Below are 10,499 nucleotides of genomic sequence, written 5' to 3'. Positions count from 1 at the left end.
AGGACCACAGATGTGCTGGAGTCACTGCTGGCATCAGGCTTCAAGAGAAGCACAAAGCGCATGCGTAGACTCCGGAGCACTTGATGTTTCCTGTCTGGCTTTCTTCCGAGCCTCCTGCCTCCTATGCTGCAGAGACCCTCCCATTTGGCTGTAGCCTTTGCCACCACCTCTGGCTCTAATTCCTTGTTGTTTCTAAAATTACATCAGAGAAAGGAGTTTTAAAAGAGGGTTTTCACAGAGATCTTTAAGAAAAGGGAAATTCATCAAAAACATTAAAGCTTTACCTACCTGCAGACTCTTCACCACAAGTAGGAGTAAACTATTTTTAGAGCCATATGAGTTAGCTTTCAGACAAGAGTGAAATAGCACAGAGGCAAGGATAGTTTCAGACAATTTAAACATAGCATCTCTGCCTACTTGCTTATGGAATCTGAAGGTTTCATTAACTCCAGATCTGACTCACAAGCTGTTTATTCTTTGCAAAGAATGGCTCATAGTAGGTATGGAGCAACTTCCATCATGACTGGGTAGGCACAATTACTGATCTTCTATGACCAAGACTCCCAGTTTGAAGTCAACATTGAAGAAAACATAGATGAGAATCATTTGTATAAAGAAGTGGTTTGTCTGAATCTAGCATTTATAATATTAAAGATAAGAATCAGCCAGGCTCGGTGGTTCACACTTGCAGAGGCCTAGGCAGGCAAATCACTTGAGGTCAGGAGTTTGAGGCCAGCCTGGCCAACATGATGAAATCCTGTTTCTCGACTAAAAATGCAAAACTTAGGTGGGTGTGGTGGCATAGGCCTGTAATCCCGGCAACTCAGGAGGCTGAGGATCACTTGAACCTGGGAGGCAGAGGCTGCATTAAGCCTGGATCAGGCATCTGTGCTTCCAGCCTGGGGGAAAGAAGGAGTCTGTCTCAAAACAATAAAATAAATAATCTATGCTGGAAGCCAAAAAACATTTGTGTAGTTAAAAATTTACATCAAAACACAAACTTACTCAAGCATTTCCAGTCTAAATTTAAATTTTATGATATTATTTTGAAATGCATGCAAGGGCCATTGAAACCAAGAACTATCATTGAGCATATATGCCAGTAAGACACTTCAGTTCACTCTTATAACAAATATATCTTACATATTTACAAAATATTTACATACACAAAGTCAGCAATTTTTAGTAACTGATGATCCAGACCATTTTTTTTATTATTTGCTTCGCATAAAGTGACTACAATACACAAGTCTACAGGGATCTGAAGTTCAAAAGGGGTTGTGAGTGGAGTGGGTGGCGAGGTGCAATGAATGGAGAGTAATGGTAAAGGGTTTGGGTTTCATTTTGGGGTATATAAAATGTCAGAACAAAAAACAAAAAAAATTAATTAATAAAATATATCCAGGAATCAGTTATGGTTTTTCACATGTCTTTATTAAAGTAAAATTTAAGAAACATAATCTCAGTGTGGTTATCCCATTCACACCCAGACAATAATTATTCTCAAGCTTGCAACGATGTCAGAGACACTCACACATTGTCCTACTGTCTCACATGAGACGTTTCAACATTGGAGTTTTTGAGTGAAGAGAGCTCACTAAGAAATCATACTGACTTTCATGGGGAACCAATACAAAAGAAAGGTATCAAGGGGGAAAGCAAAGAGGAAGGGAAAAAACTGTGTATGAGGGAGCCTTTGGAAACATCATAAAAGCTCACAACTCTGTTGTCATAATCCAGAAACACTCCAACCCGACCCAGAGGTCTTTGCACATAGAGAATTAAGGGAGTAAAGGTGTTGGAGAGGGTAAAAAGATTGTTTGTCTCTGAAGAAAATAGAAAAAACGCTTCCTGAAAAGCAAGAATGTGATTTGTGTTTGCTGTCCTGGAATCTTTACAGACTCCCAGAATCCAGTTGGGGGAGTGGGCTACATCCACTTCCCAGTAATGCCTGCCGGAGGAGAATGACTGAGCTTCCCACACAGCAAAGTTCTCTGCTCTCTGGGACTCCCCTGGTGCACCACCATGGTCATCTCCAAATATCACACTTCTCACATCCTCAGGAAGGTTCATACAGTGACTCGCCCTTTCCTTACTCAGGGGATCATCCACTGCAAAAAGAGGCAAAAATCAGATCAAGAAGTTTCCTGGGGGTCAGATGTTATCTGCCCAGGTGTTTGCTTTATTTATACCTCCTGTAACAGAATACAGAGAGCAAAAAGACTTTGGACACTCTCATCTATGAAGATCAAGGGCTATTAGGACCTCTACGGCACAGAAAAGCCCTTCAAATCACACAGAAAAACAAACAAACAAACGAAAATATCATCAGTTGTGTGAATCAATGATTTAATGTCTGGCTTTGCATGATTTGTTTCAAGACACATGCAACATTCTTTTTTTATTTAGTAGAAAATGCCACTTGCATTGTTTGTATTCAGTAGAATTCACAAATAGACCTCACTCTGCTATGATGCTCTTATTTAATGGAATATAAACTGTGTCTTTTTTTTTTTAAATCTTGGCTCACTGCAACCTCTCTCTCCAGGGTTCAAGTGATTCTACTGCATGAGCCTACTGAGTAAGACCATGCCCAGCTAATTTTTTGTATTTTTAGTAGAGACAAGATTTTGCCATGTTAGGAAGGCTGGTGTCCAACCGCTGACCTAAGGTAATCTGCTTGCCTCAGCCTACCAAAGTGCTAAGATGACAGGTGCAAGTCACCATGCCTGCCTTTGTCTGTTACAGTTTTAAACATCCGAAGTTTGATGGACATCCATACATGTGCAGTTTAGAAGTTTCTGAAAATAATAATCATGTTCTGCTTTTACATGAACTGATCAGCTACTGCTTCACTCAGTCTAATCCTGGTTTTAGCCCTCTGCTGTCTAATAGCTGCCTTACATGTTTGGGCCATTTTCACAGAATCCTCAGCTTCCAGTTGTTCTGAGATGTATCTTATATCCGTAAAGTTGTTCTGTTTATGGAAATTTTAGTGATTTGGTTGGTCAAAGCTTTCTAATTTTTATACTAAATATTACTTCTAAAATATATGATAAATTCTCTTTTATGTCAGAAAAAATAAAACTAAAATGGGAAATGGCTTAACCAAGGAACTCACTAAACAGAAGTTGAGGCTGGACTTCCAAGCAGCTGGCTCTTACCTCTGAAGCTGTTGAGCATGTCCAGCACTCCAGTGACACACCATGAAGTGAGTTCTAGGTTCACTGGCTGGGGCTTTTCCATTTGCACCAACTCTGTCCTGCAAAGAACAGCCTCAGTTACACTTTCGGGCCCAGGAATAATCACACAGTCTTACAAACTTTCCAGATTTTCATTCAAGATATTTTTTGAGCACTCACCCTTTTTTGTTAAATTCAGTATACATTTTATTCAACCTTCTTGAGAATATATGACAATGTTACTGTTATCTAAATTTAACATGTTAAAGTCCAGTTTCTCCATTCTCTCATACATGATTCAAATTTGAAATGATGGTCAGTGCCTCCCTCTGCCCCTCCTGCCACTTCAAGGCATGCAGATATCCTGGGAATCTTGCTGAGAGCAGAAAACTCAGCCAAAGCCATTGGGACCTCAGTCTGCTGTTGTCACCAATGATAGAGTCAGGGTCTAACAGGGAATGCCCACTGACACTAAAGTCTTTGATCTTTTGTGCAAAACAATGGAATCTATTTCCAGCCTGTCATTCCTGGTGCTGAGGGTCCTGAGGCAGCCATTCCCCTCTGAGATTCTGCCTACAACAGGAGAGTGCAGTGACAGAGCAGGGCCTGGACACTGATGTTCATGGGAACAAAACCTCCCTCCCTTTCCTGTCCTTCAAGAATTTCCCCACCTTCCTCTCTTTCTCACCTCTCACCTCTCCAGAATAGGAGACTCCTTTGTGATAACTCAAAGTAAATTCCTTCTTAAGATTTGTTGGGGCAGGCTGGAGAAAGTGGGGTGAGTGGATGGAAAAAAATCCAGAATGGCACACTGTTGTTAGATATATTTTCATTCAGCCACATAAGAAGGAAACTTCTGAGACAAAGAAGGGTAAGGTCTCAGGGTCTCCTTTGAAACCAAAATGGAACATAGCCATGGGTCAATGTTAAATTCTCAAAGCACTTAGTTCACCCTTAAGTAACAAAGGTTTGAAATGTGGGAGTCCACTTGTAAGTGGATATTGTTTCAGTGTAAGTTTCACCTAGCTTGCCTGCCTTTCCTGCCTTCCACTCAAATTCCTCCACATTCTTTACTTCTGCCTCTGCCACTGCTGAACCATAGTCGTCTCTCCCCTTCCTCCTTGGCCTACTCAATGTGAAGACAATGAAGAGGGAGACCTTCATGGTGATCAACTTCTTCTTCTTAAGTAACAACTATATTTTCTGTTCCTTATAAATTTCTCAATCCTATTTTTTTCTCCAACTTACTTTTCTGTAAGAATGCAGCATATAATACATATAACATGTAATAATATATGTTAATTGACTGCTTATGGTATTGACAAACTTCCAGTCAATAAGAATTCATTAGTAGTTTAGTTTTGGAAAAGTCAGAATTTATACCTGGATTTTTCAACTATGTGAAATTGCAGGAAGGTGGTTAGTGAACCTAATCCCCACATTTTTCAATGATGCATTGACTTTCAATGATACACTGACTTTATCAATAAGGGAATAAGTCCCTTAGAAATCAAAGTTTATTAGTGTAACTCACCGTTCCAATGTGTTTCCCAAGTCCTGCAAAGAAAAACAAACACAGTTAATTACGAGAAGCCTGTCCTACATTTTCCCTAGCACTCTTTGTTGTTTTTCTGGGTTAACAAGGTAGGTTTATTAATACTCCCCCAAGGAAGCATCCGAGGCTATGTTAGTAACAAACCTCAGCTGAACCATGATGGGCTTTCTCAGTGGGCGTGAGGAATGAAGTTGCTGAGAATAAGACTGTGGAGTGCTGCATGGCTATCTAGGTTCCTAGTGTCACTCATCTCCCAGGCTTAATCCCAAGAAGAGGGCTGACCCCATACAACAACAATGACAAAACAAAAATCAGAGAACCATAAGAGAAGCAGAGTGCATTCACACTGATGACAAACTTTTACAACCTTGCCTAGGCAAGGGGCAAAGTCTCAGTGTCTTCAGCAAATCACTGTTGTGTGGAACAAAGGAGAGCAAGGATGAACAAGGGAATATAAACTGAGTCTTAACAAAGCTATCCTTCTCCTGGCCTAGCATTGGGTTGATTTTTGATAACATTTCTCTGTTGCTAGTACTCCTGATTATTCCGAAGAGGATTTTGTCCTATGTGATCTACCAAAATGGCAAAAATGTCCCAAAGATTACCAGAATATCCAAAAATAAGTGACTGGACAAACGTAATGATGGGAGTCAAGGAGCATGTGCCACTTAGCAAAGAGTAGTTGCATTTGCAGCTAACTTATGAATATTCTGGCAGCATTGTCCAACAAAGGCTTCCTGACTCAGGAGGATGGACCCTACACCTACCTGGAGCAGCTTCACATCAGGCATGTGGCACATCTCCAGCAGCTCTCTGTACGTGTCTTTCATCTTTCCTATTTCTTGGGTGATTCTTCTCACATTGTATTGAAGTTGCTGAACAATCTCTTCTGCTTCTCTGTCCAGTGTCTCCAAATGGAGCTGCTCCTCCTCCTGGAGAAATTGGTGCATCTTCTGATATTGATTTCTAATTATCCCCTTCCTGAAAGCCACATAGTCCTGCATAGATATTTAGTTAAAAGAATTGAATGTCCTCACTCTCAAGAGAACACAGCACTTCAGATGTTATTCCCCTAGGATATGCAAGCAGCAAACTCGTAAGCTCTCTGCCTCGTACTTGGAAACGTTCTTGAAGATTTGCTGGTCTCCTCTGCCCACCTTCCCTCATGCTCCTCCTAGTCTCCCTTCCTGTATAAATTAACACCTCAAAGGACTCAAGGTCCCTTTCTGTGGTGCTTCTTCAGGCTTCTAACTTCTTTACTTATTGTCTTTCTCGCCTGATTCTTCATAATTTTTTCGTATTTCTTTGCCTGATTCTTCTAAATATTTTTTAATATTTAAGCATACACTCTAGCACTGAGTTTTCCTCAATGAGAATACAATGTTTTAAACAACTCCATGCTCTCCTATTCTCAGTGCCATGGCAGTTTTACCCAAACCCTCAAGGGTCCATCAGGAATACCTATCTTGCTCTGATGATTTCATATCCATGTACATAGCAGTGTTCTTTACACCAGCTCCTGTTGGCCTGTATAATGATAATTGCTGTTATATCATTTGAAACCACCATTTGTTTTTTTTTCTGGGATGAGAACACCATTTTTAACTGGCAAACAGGATTCAGCTAAGAAGTCCAAGCCAGAATTGTGGCAATCTACATTAAAAATATAAAACATTTTCATCCCTACCGTTAATGAATGGATTTTACTGATTTCCTCACTTTGATTGTTTTGCATTTCTTGAGTGGTCCTCCATAAAGAATCCATTTTCTTCAGAAGTTTCTCCTGCAAAATAGACATGATCTTTTAGTAGCAGAGAAGACATTATTGGATATGTTATTCCCTTTTTATGAGCAAATGCTGTTGTTGAGAGAACAGTACATTTGAGTTCCAGTGAAGTGGTCAGTTTTTTATAAGTTAACCTAATTCGACTCTAATATTTGGAATGTCAGAGGTAACAGAAACATACAGTAGAGAGTTTGAGGAGACACAACAGATAACATGATATAATTAATTTCCTGAGAAATCAGCTTTTGTATACCCTGGCTCTGGAGAAGTCAAGCTTGCAGCAAAAGCAAGCAGTGTTCCCAGGACACATTTATATCTAGAGATTTATATTGAAAATTCAGAACCCTACCATCTTTATTCTCACCACTTTTATTATCGTAAGGTCTCATTTTCTGTGTGATTTAGGATCCTGTTATTTCCCAAATGCATTGGAGATGCCACTTACCCTGCACTCCTCAGCAGCCCGTCCAATTAAACTGTGGCCATGAGCCTCATGCTCTGGTGACTCAGAGCAGAGCTGACAGAGCAGTCTTTTCTGTGCCTCGCAGAAAAGCCCCTTTTCCTCTTTATGTATCACACAGATCTTCTTCTCTGAGCTGTTGGTGTTGTGAGGTCTGCTCTGCCTTGCAAGGGAAGCCAGCATCTTGAGAACAATATTGGTGTTGAAGACAGTCTTCTGGGGGATTTTTCTGCACTCAGGACAGCCCATTGGAGCTTGGCCTTCCTCCCAGCAGAGACAAAGGCAGGGCCTGCAAAAGCTATGCCCACAGTCAATGGTGACCGGGTCTGTGATGTAGTTCATGCAGATGGAGCAACAGAGCTCCCTCTGGATGGCTTGCAGTGTGTCTGAATCCATGTTTCTGGAAATTAAAAACAGAAAAATTTGAGTGGGGAATTTATTTTTTGACCATATGGAGGGGAAGGGCCTGTGGTTGGTTCCTCTTGTCTGCTTCAGCTCTGTTCAATCTACCCATTAACTTAAGCCCAGTACAGACCTAGACATGCTAACTGTAGGCATGCTGGGTTTATACTATGACACAAGTGGAAAATATGAGACAAGCATCATTTTAGTTTAAAACAAGCAATGTTCTCAATTATAAGTTATCTGGGCAAGCTTAAGATTGGGATAGAGGGGAAAAGTTAGGGTGACTTCACAGTTACGTCTATTAGTTGATTGTTCCAAAAACCCATACAAACCAATCTCTTTCTCTCTCTCTCTCCTTTTTTTCCACCATGACCCCTTGAGTGTAACTCATACAAGGACACTTAGTCTCACTCTCTGGCACTCGAGTAACAGATGTACTTTTCTAAAGACTATTAAAAGTTGGTTAAGTTTAAACTAAGTGTATTTAGTTTAATCACTATGGGCTTTAGCATTCAACTTCTGTAACTATAAATAGCTGAACTTAAGCTTCTAGTGTTGCTCACAAAATTTATCTTTTACCTAAATACAATGAAAAAATATTTCTAACGCAAAACAATGTTTTTGCTCAGAATGAGTTCAGCCCATCTGAGTCTCTTCACATTTTGAAATGGTGACTACTCAAGCTATGAAAGTACTCAGCAACAATTAATCAATTTTTTACATAAAACGAAGCATAAAAAGAGAGCAAACACTGGCATTTGTTCTTTAAAGAATCCGGAGCTGTAGTTAATGGAAGCATGGCCACCAATTTATCTTTATTACTGGTGTTTCCCCATAGTGATCACAGTCCCTACTTCCTGGAAGTCTTTACCAGTTGATTGGATCTATTTGAACACTTCTCAAATCCAGTCTGTTCACTAAAGATGTGAAAAGGACTACAAACATGACCTTTACAACAAGGGTTTTCCAATTAATCCCACCCATTTACCTGTTACGCTGACATGTAATGTACTACAAAGCTACAGTACGCAAAGCAGCATGGTGCTGGTGTAAAAATAGACACACAGGCCAATGGAACAGATCAGAGAACCCAGAAACTGTTACACTTATCTACAGGCAAGATTTTGGCAAAGGTAGCTACAATATCTACTGGGGAAAGGACGATCTTTTTAATCAACATTGCTGGCAAAACTGGATATTTACATGCAGAGAATAAAACTGTACCCTCACCTCTCACCCTATGCCAAAATCAACTCAAAATGGATTGAACACTTTAATGAAAAGCCTAAAAGGACAAATCAACTAGAGGAAAGCATAGGGGAAATACTCCACTGCATTAAGCTGAGAAAAAATTGTATGAATAAAATTACAAAAGCCTGGTCCACAAAAGCAAAAATAAACTAATGGAATTATATTCAACTGTAAAGTTTCTGCACAGCAAAGGATAAGTCAGTGTAGTGAAAAGACAACTGACAGAATGAGAGAAAACATTTACCAACTATTCACTAGATTATCAATCAGGAGATTGATATCCTGAATATATAAGAAAGTCAAATAATTCAACAACAGATAAAAAAGATTTAAAAAACCCCAAACAACCCAATTAAAAAATGGGCAAATGATCTGAACAGACATTTTGCAAAAGAAGACATGCAAATTGCCAGAAAAAAAATGGAAAAAAAAAGCTCAACTATATTGATCATCAGAGCAATAAAAACTAAAGCAATAGTAAGGTACATCATCTTCCCTCAGTGAGGATAGCTATTACTGAAAAGAAAAAAATAACATATTTTGTAAAAAATGCATAGAAAAGGGAACTCTACACTGTTGGTGGAAATGTAAACTAGCATAGATACTATGGAGAACAGCATAGAAAGTATTCAAAAAACTGCTATTAGAACTTCCCCATGATCTTGCAATCCCAGTACTGGGCATTTCTCCAGAGGAAAATATCTCCATATATGGGAGAGACATCTGTACTCTCATCTTTACTGCAGCACTATTCAGAGTAGCCAACATATGAAATCAAATCTAATGTCTACCGACAGATGAATTAATAAAGAAAAGGGCCATATATGCATAATGCAATACTCATCTGCCATAAAAGAATGAAATGCCATCATTCACAGCAACACGGATGCAACTGAAGGACATTATGTTCAGGAACACAAACTTAAATGCTACATGTTCTCATTTATATGTGGAAACTAAAAGAATAAAGAATTGATATCATAGAAATAAAAAGAAGAACCAAGGATATTAGTGGCTGAAAAGAGGTGAAAACAGGGAGAGATTTGCCAAAGGATACAAAATTACAGCTACATAGAAAAATGAATTCTAATGTACTATTGTACTATAGATTGACAATGGTTGACAATAACATACAGTTTCAAATACCTAAAAGGATGTTGAGTGTTCTTAGCACAAAGAAATAATAAATGTTTAAGATGAAGGCTATATTTCCTGGCTTGGATAACTCTACATTATGTATTTTGAAACATCACTGTGTTTCCTACAAATATGTACAATTAACATATGCCAGTTTAAAAAATAAAACTGAAGTGGAAAAAGGCTATTCCATGTATGTAACATATTGAAAATTGTAGGCTTTTTATGGATTCCATAATTACACTAACATGGTAGAATTACAACTGCTAAGACAGAACATGTTAAATAATGCATAAAATAATAGAATACAAAATGGAGGATAGGCATGGTGCTGCATGCCTCTAATCCCAAAATTGAGGAGGCCAAGGAAAAAGGGTGGCTTTGGAATCAGCAGCTCCCAACCAGCCTGGGCATCTTGGTGACACCTCATCACTACTAAAAATTCTTTTAAAAATAATGCTGGCGTGATGGCACGTGCTTGTAGTTTCAGCTACTTAGGAGGCTGTGGCAGCAGGATTGTTTGAGCCCAGGAGGTTTAGGGTACAATGAGCCACGATAGTGTGCCTCTACAGTCCAGCGTAGGTGACAAAGTAAGACCCTATCTCAAGAAAAAATAAAATAACTTGACATAACACAAACCCACAAACCAATACATTGTAAATGCTCTAATTATAGATTTTTTTTTTGAGATGGAGTCTCACTCTGTCACCCAGGCTGGAGTGC

This window comes from Sapajus apella, unplaced genomic scaffold (assembly GCF_009761245.1).
Source record: "Sapajus apella isolate SASKATOON/1434 unplaced genomic scaffold, GSC_monkey_1.0 scaffold1877, whole genome shotgun sequence".
Classification (NCBI taxonomy): domain Eukaryota; kingdom Metazoa; phylum Chordata; class Mammalia; order Primates; family Cebidae; genus Sapajus; species Sapajus apella.
Note: the sequence above shows the minus strand (reverse complement) of the source record.